We start from the raw sequence: 19,256 nt of genomic DNA on the forward strand, positions 1-19,256 counted from the left end.
CTTCCCAACTCAGTGATTGAACCCAGGTCTCCCACATTGCAGGTGGATTCTTTACCAGCTGAGCCACCAGGGAGGCCCAATGGAAAATTTAAATGCATCAAATGATACCCTCTTTTTTCAATTATTATTTATGTAATTAAAAGAGCAGAAGTGATATGGAGAAACTGGGAATGCAGTAAATGGGAGACTAGCCATGAGCACTAATAAAATTTACAGCACATCCATATATTTATAAGCTCAAATAAACTATATTTCATGAGAGTACATCAAAACATGTCAAGTTAAAACATTCCATAGAAAACTCAAGATGGCCAACATCTACAGGGGCTACTTAATGCATTGGGTACTTACGGTCTAATTTAGTCACAAGCCACACTTCTGGAAATGCTATTAATTCTTTTATCTATTTATTTACTCACTCATTGCAGAATTATTTTTTGAACACTTCCAATGTGCCAATTGTCTGAGGAACAGATGTGACTGAAATAGAGAGGGTCTCCTCTTATAGTTTAGAATCTGGTGGGGAGCATAGCTTTGACTCCAATTGTGCATTTCAGAATTCCTGTAAACAGAAGCATTAGCACTTTATGGTGTATAATAGTCATTTAATTTATAGGCAGATGTCATTAAATTTGTATTTTACTAACATCCATAATAAGTGTAATTATCTGGTTTCCTTCCCCTCAGTGTATTTTAGGCAGACAATGAGAAGTTCCCATCATTATTCAAAAATATAAAAGAATAACAGTTGTTGCTACCATTTATTAAATGTGTGCTTCCTGCCAAACATTGATATCAATGCTTTACATATTTTTATACATTTAGCTTTCACAACAATCATATGAAGTAAGTACTTTTCTCATCCCCATTTTTCAGACAAGAAAACCATACCACGCATTCCATTCTCTTGGTTTCTTACTTTTGCAGTAAAACAAACCAAGAGAATGGAATGCATAGTCTGACGTCAAAACAACAACAAAAAATCATGATTTTGAACACTGCAACACACCCACTGTCCAGTAGAGGACACTCTCTCGGCATACCATTATCTTCCCGTTTTAGCACTCCTTGATGGATGCATCGGGAGTGCCGTATACAACTATAAATTATTTCAGTAGTAATTTTTGTGTTTAGTCTTCCATGAATGGGAAGCACTTTAAGTCCCGTACAAAAAGGCCAAGCAGACTGAAGTCAATGCTTACTGTTACTTGTTACCTTTTGTCTTAATAGCAAACTGTGGTTCTTAATAAAAATAACTAGTATAGGAGAACTGGGGACACATTTTAGGTCAGACTTCCTTGTCAAAACTATCATGTGGGGAGAAAAACACCATTTCCATCATACTCATCAACAGCAAATTTATTCCTCTCTTGTATTGTTTTATATTATGATAAATAAAACTAAGGTAATAGAACTAAGATAAATAAAATGATTTTGAATGCTTCTTCTATTCCACTTCAAGAAAACTTATTGAGAGAAAAAGGATATGGATTTTCAAGATTCTATCTGCAGACCTGAGTCATGTGAGTCATAAATGATGCCAACATCAAAACATCAAACTTAGCTGAAGAAACTAGGTAGACATTTAGCACCACAACGTAACTTTCTGACCTGGAGAAAACAAATCACTCAGCTGCTTATGAGCCTCAGTTTACCTGTAAATGGGATACTCTGCATGCTACTAAACACACAGGGCATTATTGGCAGTAAAAAAACAATGGATGTGAGAGTGCTTTATGAGCTCTACATAGATTCCATTTAATTGAATTCACAAGCATTTGTTGGGCATCTTCAGTGTGATAGAGATTGTGGTGAGCCCTAAGGTTATAAGATCAATGGGATCCAGTCCAAAGCTTTCAAGCATTATTATGGCTAACATGTTAGTTTTAAGCCCTGTTTATGGCACAATAGAGTTGCATTTTATGTGTAGTATACACAATTTATAGTACACTTGGACTCTTGTTTCATAAATATTTACTGTAAGTATATGTTCATTTTCTAGGACATAAGGCATAATTTTGCACTTTTAAATTATTGCTGTGTCCTTGTGTTTTTATGACATGCTAACCATTATTTCTGTGATGTATTTGTTGACAAATCCTTGGTCGAAAGTACGTCAATTATAACATTGTTTGCATAAGAATCAAATATCACTTTATAACATGTGTTTTTAAAAATACACTCAAAAATACATTCAAATTTGGAGGCTGCCTATATCCTAAATTCAATTTTTGAGATCAGGCACTAAGACCTTGACAAATAGATATTTGCCCAAATAAACCAAAGCATGACATCTGAAGCAAATAAGGAACTGAATGTTCTTAAAATTCTATATATCATGGCTCTGAGGTTGTGTTTATTATAATCAAATATGCATTTTTCTTTGTCCCCAAAGGAGAAATTACCTCATTAATGAATCATTTATTTATCATTCATTTGATGAGCATTTATTGCATAGTCACAAAGATATGAACAATTTTTAAAATGTCAGATGAATTAATGATGTAGCCCCTGCCCTTGAAGATCTCTCAGAAATAAACATTCCCTGGGTCAGGATACAATGTCAAGGAGAGCTCATCAGAAAAACAGAAATAGCCTAGTCTCTGGCTGGACCACCATATCAACTCTGAAATGCCAACCTCCAAACATTTAAGTAGAAAAATAAAACTCCTAATTAGTTTCAGCCATTTTGGGCAAGTTTCTATAATTCATGGCTGAATGCATTTTCTAACACATAAACATCACTGACTCATTTGTAGCCCAAAAGACAGACTTTTTTTTCCTTTGGGCAGAAGCAAAGGTAGAAATGTGCTATGATTTTGAAAGGATGGTAAGAAGCTGGGACAGGCTTCATAAAGCACTGGAAACTTCTAAAGTGTGACTTGTAAGGAGGCTTAGTATCTGTCTAGAAGCAAAGTGAAGGTCAAACGTCTCAGGAAAAAGCAAAGGCAGAAGTGAGGTCGTGAGGTCTGAGAGAACAAGGCTTTGCAGGAACACTGGCTGTGCCTGGTGTGGCTGGTATGCAGGGAATCGCCAGCGGCAGCTATTGCCTGAAATGCCAAGCTAAAGATTTGGGACTTTACATCTCAGGCACTGAGGTTTTGATCCCGAGTAGTCCAGGACCGCATTGCGTTCCTCCTCACTGGTGCTAACAGCCTTGATGAGAGAGACCTGAGCACTGTGGGATAGTGAGGGCTTGGGACTGTGGCTCCTAGAAAGGCTTATTAAGGAATGGCCCAATTGTCCTGCCAAACAGAAAGGCTATACACTCCGTACAGTTACAGCAGCACAGCACCTGCCATCACCTGGCCTTTCCAGAGGATGCCCACAGTGCTGCCTCTCAGCTTCTCTAAATATGAAGTTTGTTCCTTTTCAGCATATGGGATAAATCAGACTCACATGGTCATCCCACTGGAACCAACTGACGCACACAGGTCTCGATCCATCAGGAGACCAGCACTATTGTCTAAGGAAAACAGAGTGTCAGATTGTCCTTATTTATGTTGCTTTCTCTAAATTTGCTTTTCAGTTTGTAATCTCTAACTTTCTTCAAATAAAAGAAAATAGAGCAAACATTTCTTGAGCATCTACTGTGTGCCAAGCACTGTGCTGAGAATACAGAGAATTTCAACTTTATGGTGAGGAAGTTGGACACAACATTTAGGTCAGGACAGTATAATTTGGGGTGAGACACAGTAAATAGGGTTGCCAGATTGTGCAAACAAAAAGGCAGGATGCCCAGCTGACTCTGAATTTCAGATGATCAAGGTGTCATTTAACTTCATGTCCCATGCCTTATTTGAGACATACTCTAAAAGATTCATTGTTTATCTGAAATTCAAATTCAACTGGGTGTCTAATATTTAACCTGGCAATATTAATAGCAAACAATTTGTATAAAGAAAAGGAAACTATGGAAAAAAAAAAGATATTTTTGTCCCTAATAGGGGCCCAAAAGAGTGTCATAGTAGCTTCCATTATTGAATGCTTATTCAGTGGGAACACCCGACTACAACTAAACAAATTCCATATTTCTAACACTCATGCTGATTTGGTGCTCAAAATACATGACTAAATATTTTGAATATCTTCTTGCTCTACCCTGAAACTGAAAGTCATTCAGTCGTGTCCGACTCTTGGCGACCCCATGGACTACACACTCCATGGAATTCTCCAGGCCAGAATACTGGAGTGGGTAGCCTTTCCCTTCTCCAGGGATCTTCCCAACTCAGGGATTGAACCCAGGTATCCCGCATTGTAGGTGGATTCTTTACCAGCTGAGCCACAAGGGAAGCCCAAGTATACTGGAGTGGGTAGCCTATCCCTTCTCCAGTGGATCTTCCCGACCCAGGAATCAAACCAGGGTCTCCTGCGTTGCAGGCGGATTCTTTACCAACTGAGCTATGAGGGAAGACCTTTGCTCTACCCTACGTATACTTTTTCTAGGTTACTCCAAGAAGCAACTCAAAGGGAAATAGGTGCACTCAGCATTATATAAAATCTTTTAATGAAACAAAATAGCTGATGATGTCCAAATTACAAGTCGAATTGGCTCTTCCCCAGTTTTGCTGTTTTGTTTTGAAATGTGTTTTAGGTGTAACCTTGTGAATCCTCTGGACAGAGCAGGTGGGCAGGGTCAGAGACTAGAGCAAGGCTGAGCTACAAGGGATGTGGCCAGAGCTGGTGAAACTAATACTGACCAGGGTTCTTAGCCTTCTCCAGTTAATAGAAATTGACTAGGGGCCAGACAAGAAATTCAGGCAAGGCTTTATTGGGACTCCTGCTGCATCAGAGGGAGATGAGAACAAGTAACAGGTTCCCCTGTTCTCACTCTCCAAGGGGAGAATGAGTTTGTTCCTTATATGGAATAAGGTAGGAGTGTGTCCAGGAGTCGGGTCAGAGGGTGGCTTAAGTGGTTTGCCCATCCCTACTGAGGGCCGGGCACATGCTCAGTACCCTGCTTTTGCAGCCAACCCCCTGGTTCTCCCTTCCGGCTCTTCAGAAGTGGCAGTTAAGCTTTTTGGTCCTTTATATCTTTCTGTCCATAATTTGCCCCAATTGCACATGCACATAGTTATTTTTAGTCCGTATAACTTTTTTGTGTTTTGTTTCTGGAGGAGAGGTTTGTCCAGGTGCAAGCATTGCAGCACTGCAGCAATAGATCCCAGGTCCCAGGCCTGTCTGAAGACAAGGCCAGATCAGGCCAGGAAGCTAATGGATTCCCAAACATATGGGAACACAACAGTGCAGCACAGTCCCGATACGGATTAATCAATGGGCATAAAAACAGCATGCAAGAGAAGCAGTGAGGGCAAAGCCAAGAGGGGAAAGGAAGAAAAAGCAGGGGCGATCGGGATGAGGAGCAAAGACCAAGCTTGAGGACTGGACTCCAATTCCTGGAAAGGATAAAGCAGGCAGAAGAAATGTTTCAGGCTTACAGGGCCCTGGTTTACTAAGAACAAGAAAAAAAGTTTTACATGGAAACCAAAGTGAGTTCTGATTGTTTGCTTTTTTTTTTTTTTTTTTTTTAAGCTATGACATAAAATGAGAATTTGTATGGAAACTAAGACTTTTTAAATTGGGAATTCACCTACTGTTACCAAATAGTGATACAGTATAACTATGGGCCATGCCATGTACTGAGATAGGAAATAAAGAATATAATATATAATATTAACAGGCTTCTCAGGCAGTGCTAATGGTAAAGAACCCACCTGCCAATGCAGGAGACAAGAGATTCAGGTTCGATCCCTGGTTCAGGAAGATCCCTTGGAGGAAGGCACGGTAACCCACTCCAATAGTCTTGCCTGGAAAATCCCATGGACAGAACGGCCTAGTAGGCTACAGTCCATAGGGTCACAAAGAATAGGAAACAACTGAAGTGACTTGGCATGCATGTACATATAATCCTATTAAGCAATTTCTGTTATTACTCTCAATTTACTTATGAGAAAACTGAGGCAAGGAAAGAGACACTGTGACTTGCTCATAGTCACACAGTAAGGAAGTTGGCACATTAGTTGAAATCCAGAAGTCTGACTGCAGAACTCAAACTCTAGTTCACTGTATCATATGGACTGTCTATGCAGCAAGGCCTGTCAATGCCATAAGCTCTATCCCTTCCCCCACTGAGCTCCAGAGCAGAGGTGACAGAGAAGATACACTGGTTAATCATAGCACACTAATGTAACACAAGCTAAGAGACAGTGAAATATGAAGTATTGGTAATCCAAAGAGGAAAGACAACTATTTCTGAATATTTCTCAAAGAAGATTATGTTTTCAGCTGCATCTGGAATGATGTATGGGCTTTTCTTCATATGATACGAGATAGATCTTTCTGAATGGAAGGAATGGGATGGTAAACACCTCCAAAAAGAGTGTTCAGGGGTGGGCAAGTTATTCCAAGAGGCTGGAACACAGGACACACTGTGGCAGGTGATAAGGATGGGCAGGTAGAGTTAAGTCCACTTGTGTGTGCTGTGGTGAAGTGTAGACCCACTGTGGGTAGCCATCCTGGGTTGTAAGCAGGGAAGTAATGCCATAAAAGACTGGAGTAGTGGGGAAGTGGATCAAGTGATGCGAAAGAGATACAGGTGCTGGGTGAAACTGGAATAAGACCCAAAATGTGAGTGAAGTGCTATTGAAACACATTCAGCCTCAAGATAGGCTGCCCAAGCCAATTCCAGCTCACCAAAAGTGAGGACTACAGATGCCGGGAATCAGGCCAGGCTGATATATAACAATGATACTAAGAGAAAACATGTTCCTATCTCTTTTACCAAGTGTCAGCTAGTGCTCTAAGTATTTTACATCAATTAATTCTTTACATCTTCACAAAATCCCCATTTTACAGATGAGAAAACAGAGAAATTAAGGAATTTTCCCAGAATCATATAGCTAGTTGACTGGAGAGAGCTTGTCTTTGGACACAAGCAGCATAACATCACAGGCTATGCTCTGAGCCATTACATTTCACTGCATCTCTAAAAACAGAATAGAAAATAGTATTGTAGTGAAGAGGAACTAAAAAGCCTCTTGATTAAAGTGAAAGAGGAGAGTGAAAAAGTTGGCTTAAAGCTCAACATTCAGAAAATGAAGATCATGGCATCTGGTCCCATCACTTCATGACAAATAGATGGGGAAACAGTGGAAACAGTGTCAGACTTTATTTTTGGGGGCTCCAAAATCACTGCAGATGGTGATTGCAGCCATGAAATTAAAAGACACTTACTCCTTGGAAAAAAAGTTATGACCAACCTAGATAGCATATTGAAAAGCAGAGACAGTACTTTGCCAACAAAGGTCCGTCTAGTCAAGGCTATGGTTTTTCCTGTGGTCATGTATGGATGTGAGAGTTGGACTGTGAAGAAAGCTGAGCGCAGAAGAATTGATGCTTTTGAACTGTGGTGTTGGAGAAGACTCTTGAAAGTCCCTTGGACTGCAAGGAGATCCAACCAGTCCATTCTAAAGGAGATCAGCCCTGGGATTTCTTTGGAAGGAATGATGCTAAAGCTGAAACTCCAATACTTTGGCCACTTCATGTGAAGAGTTGACTCACTGGAAAAAGACTCTGATGCTGGGAGGGATTGGGGGCAGGAGGAGAAGGGGATGACAGAGGATGAGATGGTTGGATGGCATCACCGACTCTATGGACGGGAGTCTGAGTGAACTCCAGGAATTGGTGATGGACAGGGAGGCCTGGCGTGCTGCGATTCATGGGGTGGCAAACAGTCGGACACGACTGAGTGACTAAACTGACTGACTGAATAGACTCATTAATTACAAAATTTTCAGGATCCAGAAAATCACTGTATTGTCAGCATGGTATGATAGAGGAGTTGGGTTAAATCAGCACTGAAGTGTTGAGATATGGAGAAAGAAACAAAACTTCTTCCTTTTGATCCCTTTGATGAAAATGATGCAATCTGGTAATTGTGGCTTCTCAACTAGTAGGCAGAGGTTGGCTATAGGAACTCATCACAAAACCAATATAAGTATTGGGTTTAATTTTATCTCTACTGATGTGAAACTGTGAGCTGTTTTTTTTTTTAACCTTCATTTTCTCTTCTATAAAAGGGTTAAATAAGTCATCCATGTCAACTCAAGGTAAGTTCTCAACTAATGGTAATTTTAGATGATCATAATGGTGGTAAAGATGTGATGAGTTCCCTGTCTCTAGAAGCAATCAACTCAGAAATAAGTGGCCATTTACAAATGCTCTTTAAGATATATGGAGTTGTCCTTTCTAGTTCCTGGATTTTAGATTCATTCTAAGACATGGCCAAAGACTTGAAGGAGAATTATCTTATAATGCTGTCCCACTAACCTGATGTATGATGATCCTTAGATTCAGTACAACAGTTGGAAAAGCACCCAGAAAAAAAAAAAAATCACTGAAGTTTCATAACTACAACATGGAAACTCCAAAGAACAAAGGAAGAAATTATTGTGAAAACTTCCAACAGTTAACTGCTAGTGGATAACACTCCTAGAATCTAAGTTTCTCAACTTATTCCTGATTTCCCCATAAAGTATTAACAGCTAAGTCTACTATGGAAGTTTCCTTCATTGAAACAGACTAATAGTATCATATTGGTCAATTACAAAACCAGGATCAGTGTTAAAACAGGTGTTGCTTTATCCACATTAGGAATGAATCCATTTCTGCATCTGAAGCATGGCACTGTTTGCATTTATTGGAGCTTAGCTAGAAATTCAAGTTAGGTCAGGAGAATTAAGCCTTAAGTAACTTACAAACATATGTATAGATGTAATCTCTGAAGTTTTTGTTTCGTTGAATTTTTGCTTTTCATTTAAAAGTATAATACATATAATTCACTTGTGGTACCATCAGGAAGATCTACAAAGGCTTATAATTATAGACCTTGAAATGAATATCTCTGACCTAAAGAAAAGTTTTTTAAAAACTGGTTGAAAGAAACAATGTAATGCAGATAAAAGCCTCTTATCAGTTTACAAGACTTGAAGTTCACCTAAGAATTTGAGGGCAAGCCTAAATGTTGCTGTGCAGAGATACTAGTCAATCAGTTCAGTCGCTCAGTTGTGTCCGACACTTTGGACCCCATGAACCACAGCATGCCAGGCCTCCCTGTTCATTACCAACTCCCAGAGTCCACCCAAACCCATGTCCATCGAGTCGGTGATGCCATCCAACCATCTCATCCTCTGTTGTCCACTTCTTCTCCTGCCCTCAATCTTTCCCAGCATCGGGATATTTTCAAATGAGTCAGCTCTTTGCATCAGGTGGCCAAAGTATTGGAGTTTCTGCTTCAACATCACTCCTTCCAATGAACACCCAGGACTGATCTCCTTTAGGATGGACTGGTTGGATCTCCTTGCAGTACAAGGGACTCTCAAGAGTCTTCTCCAACACCACAGTTCAAAAGCATCAATTCTTCAGCGTTCAGCTTTCTTCACAGTCCAACTCTCACATCCATACATGACCACTGGAAAAACCATAGCCTTGACTAGACGGACCTTTGTTGGCAAAGTAATGTCTCTGCTTTTAAATATGCTGTGTGGGTTGGTCATAACTTTCCTTCCAAGGAGTAAGCGTCTTTTAATTTCATGGCTGCATTCACCATCTGCAGTGATTTTGGAGCCCAAAAAAATAAATTCTGACACTGTTTCCACTGTTTCCCCATCTATTTGCCATGAAGTGATGGGACCGAATGCCATGATCTTAGTTTTCTGAATGTTGAGCTTTAAGCCAACTTTTTCATTCTCTTCTTTCACTTTCATCAAGAGGCTCTTTAGTTCTTCTTTACTTTCTGCCATAAGGGTGGTGTCATCTGCATATCTGAGGTTATTGATATTTCTCCTGGCAATCTTGATTTCAGCTTGTGTTTCCTCCAGCCCAGATGTTCCTCATGATGTACTCTGCATATAAGTTAAATAAGCAGGGTGACAATATACAGCTTTGACGTACTCCTTTTCCTATTTGGAACCAGTCTGTTGTTCCATGTCCAGTTCTAACTGTTACTTCCTGACCTGCATACATGTTTCTCAAGAGGCAGACTAGGTGGTCTGGGATGCCCATCTCTTTCAGAATTTTCCACAGTTTATTGTGATCCACACAGTCAAAAGTTTTTGCATAGTCGATAAAGCAGAAATAGATGTTTTTCTGGAACTCTCTTGCTTTTTCCATGATCCAGAGGATGTTGGCAATTTGATCCTGGTTCCTCTGCCTTTTCTAAAACCAGCTTGAACATCTGGAAGTTCACGGTTCGCATGTTGCTGAAGCCTGGCTTGGAGAATTTTAAGCATTACTTTACTAGCATGTGAGATGAGTGTAATTGTGCAGTAGTTTGAGCATCTAATTGCAGAAGTTGGAAAATGGAATGAGATCAGGATTTCCATGCAGGTTTTGGCATTCCTTTAATTTATGACTTTGAACATCATCTACGTCTCTGGGTCTGTTTCCTCAGCTGTAAAATGAAGTAATTGTATGTATGATTTCCAAGGACATGCAGGCTTTAGAAACCAGAGGATTCACATGCACTCCTTACATCAAGAGGGCTTGTCCCCAGTAGAGGTGAAGCACAGGGACTTTAGCTATGCTGCTGAGTTCACATCTCAGTGCTGCCATCCGTTTATAGTGGGAGCACACCCTACTTTCAGGGTTTCATGCCCTGCTTTGTAAAACTGGGATAATGATAATACTCATAGGATTGTTGGGAAAACTGAAAGAGTTAAAATTTTAGGAGAAAACAGTTCTTAGCACAGCATGAGGCTCACTGTAAAAATCTCTAGGCTCACTACCATGCTGAATTTCTTAAGTTTTATTATCCAAACCTCACATCCCTCCTGTAAAGCAAGCTGATAGTCTCATCCCTGAGAGTCAGGATGCTATACAATTGGTAAGATTGTATAGCAGGAGCTATACAGGAGCTATACAATTGGTAAGATCAAAATGACATTTGAACCATGCAATAAAGAGACTCCCAAATCTTTTCATCTTTGATCACATAACACTGTCTCCCCAGTTTTTTCTTCCAGTTCTTTCTAGCCCTTTCTTCATGCAGAACCAAAGTTCACCACATAAAAGTTAGCAAATGCGTTCAAGGAGGTGATATGTTTAAAACCTTCCCTGGAGGCTCAGATGGTAAAGACTCTGCAATGCAGGAGACCCGGGTTTGATCCGTGGGTCTGGAAGATCCCCTGGAGAAAGGAATGGCTACCTACTCCAGTATCCTTGCCTGGGAAATCCCATGGACAGAGGAGCCTGGCGGGCTACAGTCCATGGGGTTGCAAAGAGTTGGACGTAAGTGACTAACACTTTCACTATTTTAATGCTTAAAACCACATTTGCAACGACTTGAAAGTTCTAGAGTCAGATAATCTGTCCTAGAATCAGATATGACTATGGAAATTAAGTAAATTCTCTCCTCTGGAGTTCCTTATGTTAGTGAACACTATCACCTGCCACAGTCTCCCAAGCTAAGTTTCTAAAATGAGGTTACTACCATAAAACCAAAAGTTGTACTCATGAGAACAGGTAAGCCCATTTAATTATCAAGAGAGAAATACAAAGTGATTCTCATATAGAGGCCAAATATTACATTGATCCAATCAAATATCTATTACTGATAAAATATGTCAAAACTATAGCATAGTATATAGTAGTGTTAGTCAAAATTTATCATTGTGTTTAACTATGGCACACAACAAGGTATTTCCATTAAAATCAAAGGAAGAAAAAAAAGCAACCACTGACACATATGTAATTTCTTCTCTGGAACATCTAAACAGTGCTATAGGATATGAAACTGGTACAATAGATGTGACTACTATAAATAATGAGAAAAAGTATTATTAATTTAAAATAATTATATATATGTAAACTTCAGTAAACCAAGCAAGCTTCCAGAATTATAAGAGGATTTTTAATAAAGTAACTAAATACAAAATAAATATTCAAAAATTAATAGCATTGTGTCTTACCATCACCACTACAATAGCCTCTCATAAGAGAGGCTCTTTTCCTCCTCTTGTTCACACCTCTTATAATCTATTTTACACAAAGTAGCTAGGTATACCAGTGGCGGATTCATTTCAATATTTGGCAAAACTAATACAATATTGTAAAGTTTAAAAATAAAATAAAATTTAAAAAAGTAAAAATAAAAAGTAAAACAAATCTGATCATGCCACTGGCTACCTTCCTATCCTTCTGCATCTTAAATACAATCAGATTCATAACTCTGGCCTCACTCCCTGCTCAGCCTCATTGCCTGCCTCTATCCCTTGCTTGTGTCTCTTCTTCCTTTGGAGAAGATGTGGACTACATTGCAGAGAGGTGAGGACTAAGACTGTTCTCATGAAATTCTAGTAGCACATCTGGAAAAAACTAATAAACAACTCTGAGATTCATAGAAAACAATAAACAGATAAGGGTGGGAATTATAATTTTATAAAGAAAGTAAAATAAAAAGAACTATCCTCACAATATATTAAGCTCTATTATACCTATATTTCAAAGCTATAGTCACTAAAGTAATTAAGTAAAATAAGACTAAAATAATTGCTAGTGAATGCAACATTTAATATATGATAAAGGCAGAATCCCATTTAACAGGTAAAGAGATGGATGTATTCAACAGACTTTATTCAAGAATTTGTCTATATAAAGAAAATTTTCTTTGATTTTTTTACTACACATCATAAAATAAACCAATGTGCAGATAATTTATCTGTTAAGTATTAAATATATAAACAGAACTGATAGATAACGCTTTAAGGATCTCAAGGATCTTGTGATAGAGAAAAGCTTTCTCAGCTTACATGCAGTGAATGAAAAGACATCTCTACAGTAAAAGTAATCATGAAAAACTTTAAATTTCTTGAAAATTACTTATAAATAAAACTATTTAAAAATGTGCTTCTAATATGATAATATTCTATATAGAATGTTTACAAATCAGTAAAAAAATCATTCAAATCCCAAAACAAAAATAGGCAAAGGAAATCAGTAAATAATTCACATAAGTAAATGACAAATGTGTACATACTAAAACAATGATCACCTGTCTAATAATCAAGTAAATATGAATTTAATGACTAAATATTAAGTATTAAAGTAGTACAGATTTTTCAAAGATAATCCCAGGGTTGGCAAGGATGCATTAGACAGGCACAACTGATAAAGAAGAGTTAATTGGCACAACTTGATTAAAATGCAATCTGGCAATGTAAATTGAGAGTTTTTAGAAAATTTATTATCTATGACATCAGTAATATTCCAGAAATACATCCTGAATAGTCAACATGAGTACATATATTTGTGTACAAGTATACTTAACTTTCATTTTTCACTTTCATGCATTGGAGAAGGAAATGGCACCCCACTCCAGTGTTCTTGCCTGGAGAATCCCAGAGACGGGGGAGCCTGGTGGGCTGCCATCTCCGGGGTCACACAGAGTTGGACACGACTCAAGCGACTTAGCAGCAGCAGCAGCAGCATACTTAATAATACAATATTAATTATAATGGAAGGAGAAATGTTTCTAGCCTAAGTGTATAATAGGGCAAAAATTAAACATGTGATGATATATCTCATTTATGAAATATAGTTTTAACTATTTAAATTAATGTTTTGAGAGACTAAGACTTTTAGTATCAGAAAATACTAATGATATAATGTTGAGTAAAATAAAAGTTTATCCTACTAAGCCACATTCAATATCATCCTAATTTTTGTGTATATTTATACAATAAAACTTTAGGTAATATAATGAATTTTAAAATTAGTTATCTTAGGATGGTTAAACTACCATTACTTTTTATTCTTCAATGTTTTATATTTTTTTTAATATGTTCACTACTATTACTTTTAGAATATTATCATTTTGGCACCAAAAATTATTTTAAGTTTAGCAAATGATTAAAAGAAGAGAAACAAACTTAAGAATTTAAGGAGAAACTCAAGGGAAGGTTTGTTTCAGAAAAGTTAAAACTTGATTTTCATCTGTAAAGTGATAAAATGATTAAAATCAGAATATTGAGAACAGTATAAGAATATGATCAATAAGCATATGCAAAAATATTACAGCTTAATCAATAGGCTATAAATAAAATAACAAGACAAATTACATAATGGCAAAGTATTTCATTGATTAAATTAGTAACAAGGATGTTGATGACCACGTGTACAGTGAAGGGATGGGAAATCAAGTTCTCAACAATCCCAAGGTCAAAATTTTGTACAAGTTCATTATTAGCATTGATACAAACTAGAGCTGGAAACTATAAAAGCCATAAACAAACCAAAAGTTCTCCAGGCAAGCATGCTGGAGTGGGTAGCCATTCCCTTCTCCAGGGGATCTTCCCGACCCAGGGATCAAACCTGGGTCTCCCACATTGCAGGCAGATTCTTTGCCACCTAGGCCTCCAGGAAAGTCCAAAACAAACCAAAGGAAACAAAAAGCTATATACTCAAAACAGGCATGACAGTATTCTTGATAACAGTCTCAGATTAAAAGCAATCTAACTATTGGAAATTAGGGGGATGGTTAAGTAAACGATGAAACCATCAACTTAGTCGTCTTTTAATATATGAAGATTGCTGCACAGCAGTACGTCTGCATCGCGTGCGTAAGGCACTACAAGGCGAGACTGGAGCTTTTACGTGTACGTGACCACAAGAAGTGCACGACTATACATAGGGCCCCAAACCAGACGTTTTCAAAGCTGGTGGGATTCTCGTGGACTTTTGTCTTAATTTTATCTTATCCATAATTCTACTATGATTTATATGTTGACAGAGACAGTGAAAGAGAATAGTGTAGGTGAAGCAGACTCCTAGAAGCGAGAGCAATGAGTCCAGCAAACAGATTTTCTCCTGTGGGAAAAATGAGGCTCCAAAGTTCTCAGTGAAAGTCTATTAGGTACTTTGAAGTGCATTCGCTCATTTATTCCTCAAAATAGTATTATATGTGTGTTATTTTTAATCCTCATTTTCTGTACAAAGAACAGTGGGCTCAGAATGGCTAAGTAAGTTGTTGAAGGTCACACAGCAAAGTGTATGAGTCTAGATTCAAACCCCATGCTCTCAGACTCTCAAGCCTAGCTCTATCTACTACACCTGTCCAAGGAAATCCCTTTTCCTTCAAACAGCTAGAGGAAGAGTGGTTGAATGAAGGTAAGTTTATCTGGAGTGGTGTTGGGGAGAGTAGGAAACAAATGGAAAGATGAGGGAGCATTGAATGACTTCAATCTTCTCGGTCAAATGAAGGTGAAGTTGTTTGCTGAGAGTGAGATCATAAAACTTCCAGAGACTGGAAACTTGCCATCAACAGCATTGTTAGAAATCAGGTCTGATACCAGCAAAGACCCGAGGGAAGATTTTGATTACTATTTGGGAAAGATGCAATTCCAAGTGCTTTTAGGAAATGCCAAAGGGAAAAGAACATACACTATGAAATCACACAGTTTAAACTCTGAAAAATGTTGTCTTCAAGACAGTCTACAATGGTGATGATTTTCAACCAGGGATGATTTTGCCATCCCCAATCCATCCCAAGGGACATCTGGCAATATCTGGAAACAGTCTCGGTTGTCATAGCTGGAGTTAGGGTGCTACTGGGTAGGGGACAAACGTGCTGCTATTACAAGCTTTAAATATTAGAGGACTCTTCGTGCAATATGAAGCGCAGTGTTCAGTCACATGGGCCCTCCTCAACCACCATTATGTTTCCACTTAACCAACTGCCCTTGGGCTCCCACTTTCTTAGCTTCCTTGGATTAGATTAGATTAGATTAGATCAGTCGCTCAGTCGTGTCCGACTCTTGGCAATCCCATGAATTGCAGCACGCCAGGCCTCCCTGTCCATCACCAACTCCCGGAGTTCACTCAGACTCATGTCCATTGAGTCAGTGATGCCATCCAGCCACCTCATCCTCTGTCGTAGCCTTCTCCTCCTGCCCCCAATCCCTCCCAGCATCAGAGTCTTTTCCAATGAGTCAACTCTTCGCATGAGGTCGCCAAAGTTCTGGAGTTTCAGCTTTAGCATCCTTCCTTCCAAAGAAATCCCAGGGCTGATCTCCTTTAGAATGGACTGGTTGGATCTCCTTGCAGTCCATGGGACTCTCAAGAGTCTTCCCCAACACCACAGTTCAAAAGCATCAATTCCTTGGCGCTCAGCCTTCTTCACAGTCCAACTCTCACATCCACACACGACCACTGGAAAAACCACAGCCTTGACTAGACGGACCTTTGTTGGCAAAGTAATGTCTCTGCTTTTGAATATGCTATCTAGGTTGGTCGACGGGTGCGCTAAAGCGCAGGCGCGGCCCAGAGGCGCTACCGCACGTCCAAGGTCAGGGGCAGAAGCTGGGAGGACCCCATGCCCGAAGGGCAGCGGCCAAGAGGAGTTAGCCCCGCGTCCGAGGTCAGGGACGGGAGGAGATACCGCACGCCCTTAAGCCCGAGGCCAGGGGCAGCGGGCCGGAGGAGCTACCCCACTCCCCCACGCCCGAGGCCAGGGGCAGTGGCCGGCAGGGCCAACCCCACACCGTGGCTGCACTGGCACAGGAGGGCCTAGAGGAGCTATCCCACGTTGAAGGTCAGGAAAGGTGGCAGTGAGGAGATACCCCTCATCCAAGGTAAGGAGCATTGGCTGCGCTTTGCTGGAGCAGCCGTGAAGAGATACTCCATGCCCAAGGTAAGAGAAACCCAAGTAAGATGGTAGGTGTTGCAAGAGGGCATCAGAGGGCAGACACACTGAAACCATACTCACAGAAAACTAGCTTCCTTAAATAACTGTCAAATCCAGCCCCTGATATCTGGTCTCAATATTGACCTACTTGTCTATCAAACAATCAGCCTAAACCCTGACACCTTAAAAGTTGAACTGAACCAATATATTACAAGCTAAGAATAAAGAGATAAAATGCCAAGATGTTACTCTGAGATCCAGGAAGCCATTTCAATTCTAGAACTGTGTTAACAATAAAGAAATCATCATGGATATGCACACTGATTTATCTACAAAGATGCTTATTCCAGAGTTGTTTGTGATAAGGAAGACACAGCAACAACCTAAACATTTACTAGTGGGGATTAGTTAAATTAATGATGACACATCCAATTTGGAGAGTCCAATTTCTGATGTAAAAAGATAAAGACTAGATTACAATTTAGTGTGTAAAACATGAAATCATTATCATAAAATACCAATTAGCACAGAAAATATCTGGAAAGACAAACATCAAATTAGGAACAGTAATTATCTCAGGGTAGTAGAATTATAGCTCTTTTAAAATACACTTTATATTTCAGATTTTCTAAAATGAGCTTTGTATTGTCACTTTAAACAAAATAAGAGTAATAAAGAGCACAATTTTTTTTAGTTAAACGTTTTATTTTCATCAGGCTCAAAAAGAGTTGCACTTTGAAAAAAGAAAATTAAAGTAAATCTGAAAATGTGAGAAAGGCTCAAAAGGAGAAAAAGAAAACTACTAAACCGACGAAAAGCTTCCTTTGCCAACTTCAGTATAAAACACTTGCAGCCAAAGAGTGAGATGTGAAATCTTAACTATCCAAAAGAAGCTGCTTCTCTTCCAAAGCAACAAGGTTCCCACCCAAATTTGCTTTTTCTTTTTTTTGCTTTGTGCTGTCAAATGGTCATTTGCCTTATCTCAACAGAGAAAACTTCGTCTGAAATATACAAGTAATTATATACAAATGGTCTTATAATCAACACAAAAAACTTTCCTATCCTTCTTAGGCTTTCTTCAGTTCTGCGTGGTAGAGTAGTTTCCCATATTTTTAAGTGTACCTATATATAAGAATTAAAGAACGAAAACTGTGAAGCGTTCCAAGTGCTTTTAGGAAATGCTTTTAATCTGTAAGTACTTCAACATGGAGTTTATGTAAGTTGGGGAAAAGAGCAGCGTTGCAATGAATCCAACCAACAAAAACATCCACAGCTAGGAAACTTCCACACCATACACATTTTAAAAATGGAATTCCTAAATTCTCCTAAAAATTACCCATCATTTTCCTAATTCAAGTTGTTATTCTTACCAATATTCTCTTTCAGTTCAGTTCAGTCACTCAGTCGTGTCTGACTCTGTGACCCCATCGACTACAGCATGCCAGGCCTCCTTGTTTATCACCAACTCCCAGAGTTTACTCATGTCTATTGAGTCAGTGATGCCATCTAACTATCTCATCCTCTGTTGCCCCCTTCTCTTCCCGCCTTCAATCTTTCCCAGCATCAGGGTCTTTTCAAATGAGTCAGTTCTTCATTTAGGTGGAATGGAACTCCAAAGTATTAGAATTTCAGCTTCAACATCAGTCCTTCCAATGAATATTCAGGACTGATTTCCTTTAGGATGGACTGGTTGGATCTTGTTGCAGTTCAAGGGACTCTCAAGAGTCTTCTCCAACACCATAGTTCAAAAGCATCAATTCTTCAGCACTCAGGTTTCTTTATAGTCCAACTCTCACATTCAAACATGACAACTGGAAAAACCATAGCCTTGACTAAACGGACCTTTGTTGGCAAAGTAAAATCTCTGCTTTTTAATATGCTGTCTAGGTTGGTCATAACTTTCCTTCCAAAGAGTAAGCATCTTTTAATTTAATGGCTGCAGTCACCATCTTCAGTGATTTTGGAGCCCCAAAAAATAAAGTCAGCTACTGTTTCCACTGTTTCCCCATCTATTTGCCATGAAGTGATGAGACCAGATGCCATGATCTTAGTTTTCTGAATGTTGAGTTTTAAGCCAACTTTTTCACTCTCCTCTTTCACTTTCATTGAGAGGCTCTTTAGTTCTTCTTCACTTTCTGCCATAAGGGTTATGTCATCTGCATATCTGAGGTTATTGATATTTCTCCCGGCAATCTTAATTCCAGCTTGTGCTTCTTCCAGCCCAGCATTTCTCATAATGTACTCTGCATATAAGTTTAGCATCCACTATATTCGTGTGCTGCTTAGAACTTCACTCCTTGGTTTTGTTTCATCCTCAGCTTCAGATTAGTCCTTCAGTTCAGTTCAGTTCAGTTCAGTTGCTTAGTCGTGTCCGACTCTTTGCAACCCCATGAATTGCAGCATGCCAGACCTCCCTGTCCATCACCAACTCATGGAGTTCACTCAACCTCACATCCCTCGAGTCGGTGATGCCATCCAGCCATCTCACCCTCTGTCATCCACTTTTCCTCCTGCCTCCAATCCCTCCCAGCATCAGAGTCTTTTCCAATGAGTCAACTCTTCACATAAGGTGGCCAAA

At 39.2% G+C, this 19,256-nt stretch overlaps 1 long non-coding RNA gene across 1 annotated transcript in view; it reads right to left on the reverse strand.

Moving 5' to 3' along the window:
- Window positions 1–385: 385 nt before the first annotated feature.
- The window catches only part of LOC147370916 (uncharacterized), a 432,430-nt gene continuing 413,559 nt past the window's right edge, over window positions 386–19,256 (reverse strand). The window contains exon 4 of the long non-coding RNA XR_015165610.1: window positions 386–562. This is a non-coding gene — a long non-coding RNA (uncharacterized LOC147370916). The remainder of the gene's footprint in view (window positions 563–19,256) is intronic.

The sequence above is a fragment of the Bos grunniens genome, chromosome 6 (genome assembly GCF_055505025.1).
Source record: "Bos grunniens cultivar Pamir isolate PY7600 chromosome 6, Bosgru_T2T1.0, whole genome shotgun sequence".
Classification (NCBI taxonomy): domain Eukaryota; kingdom Metazoa; phylum Chordata; class Mammalia; order Artiodactyla; family Bovidae; genus Bos; species Bos grunniens.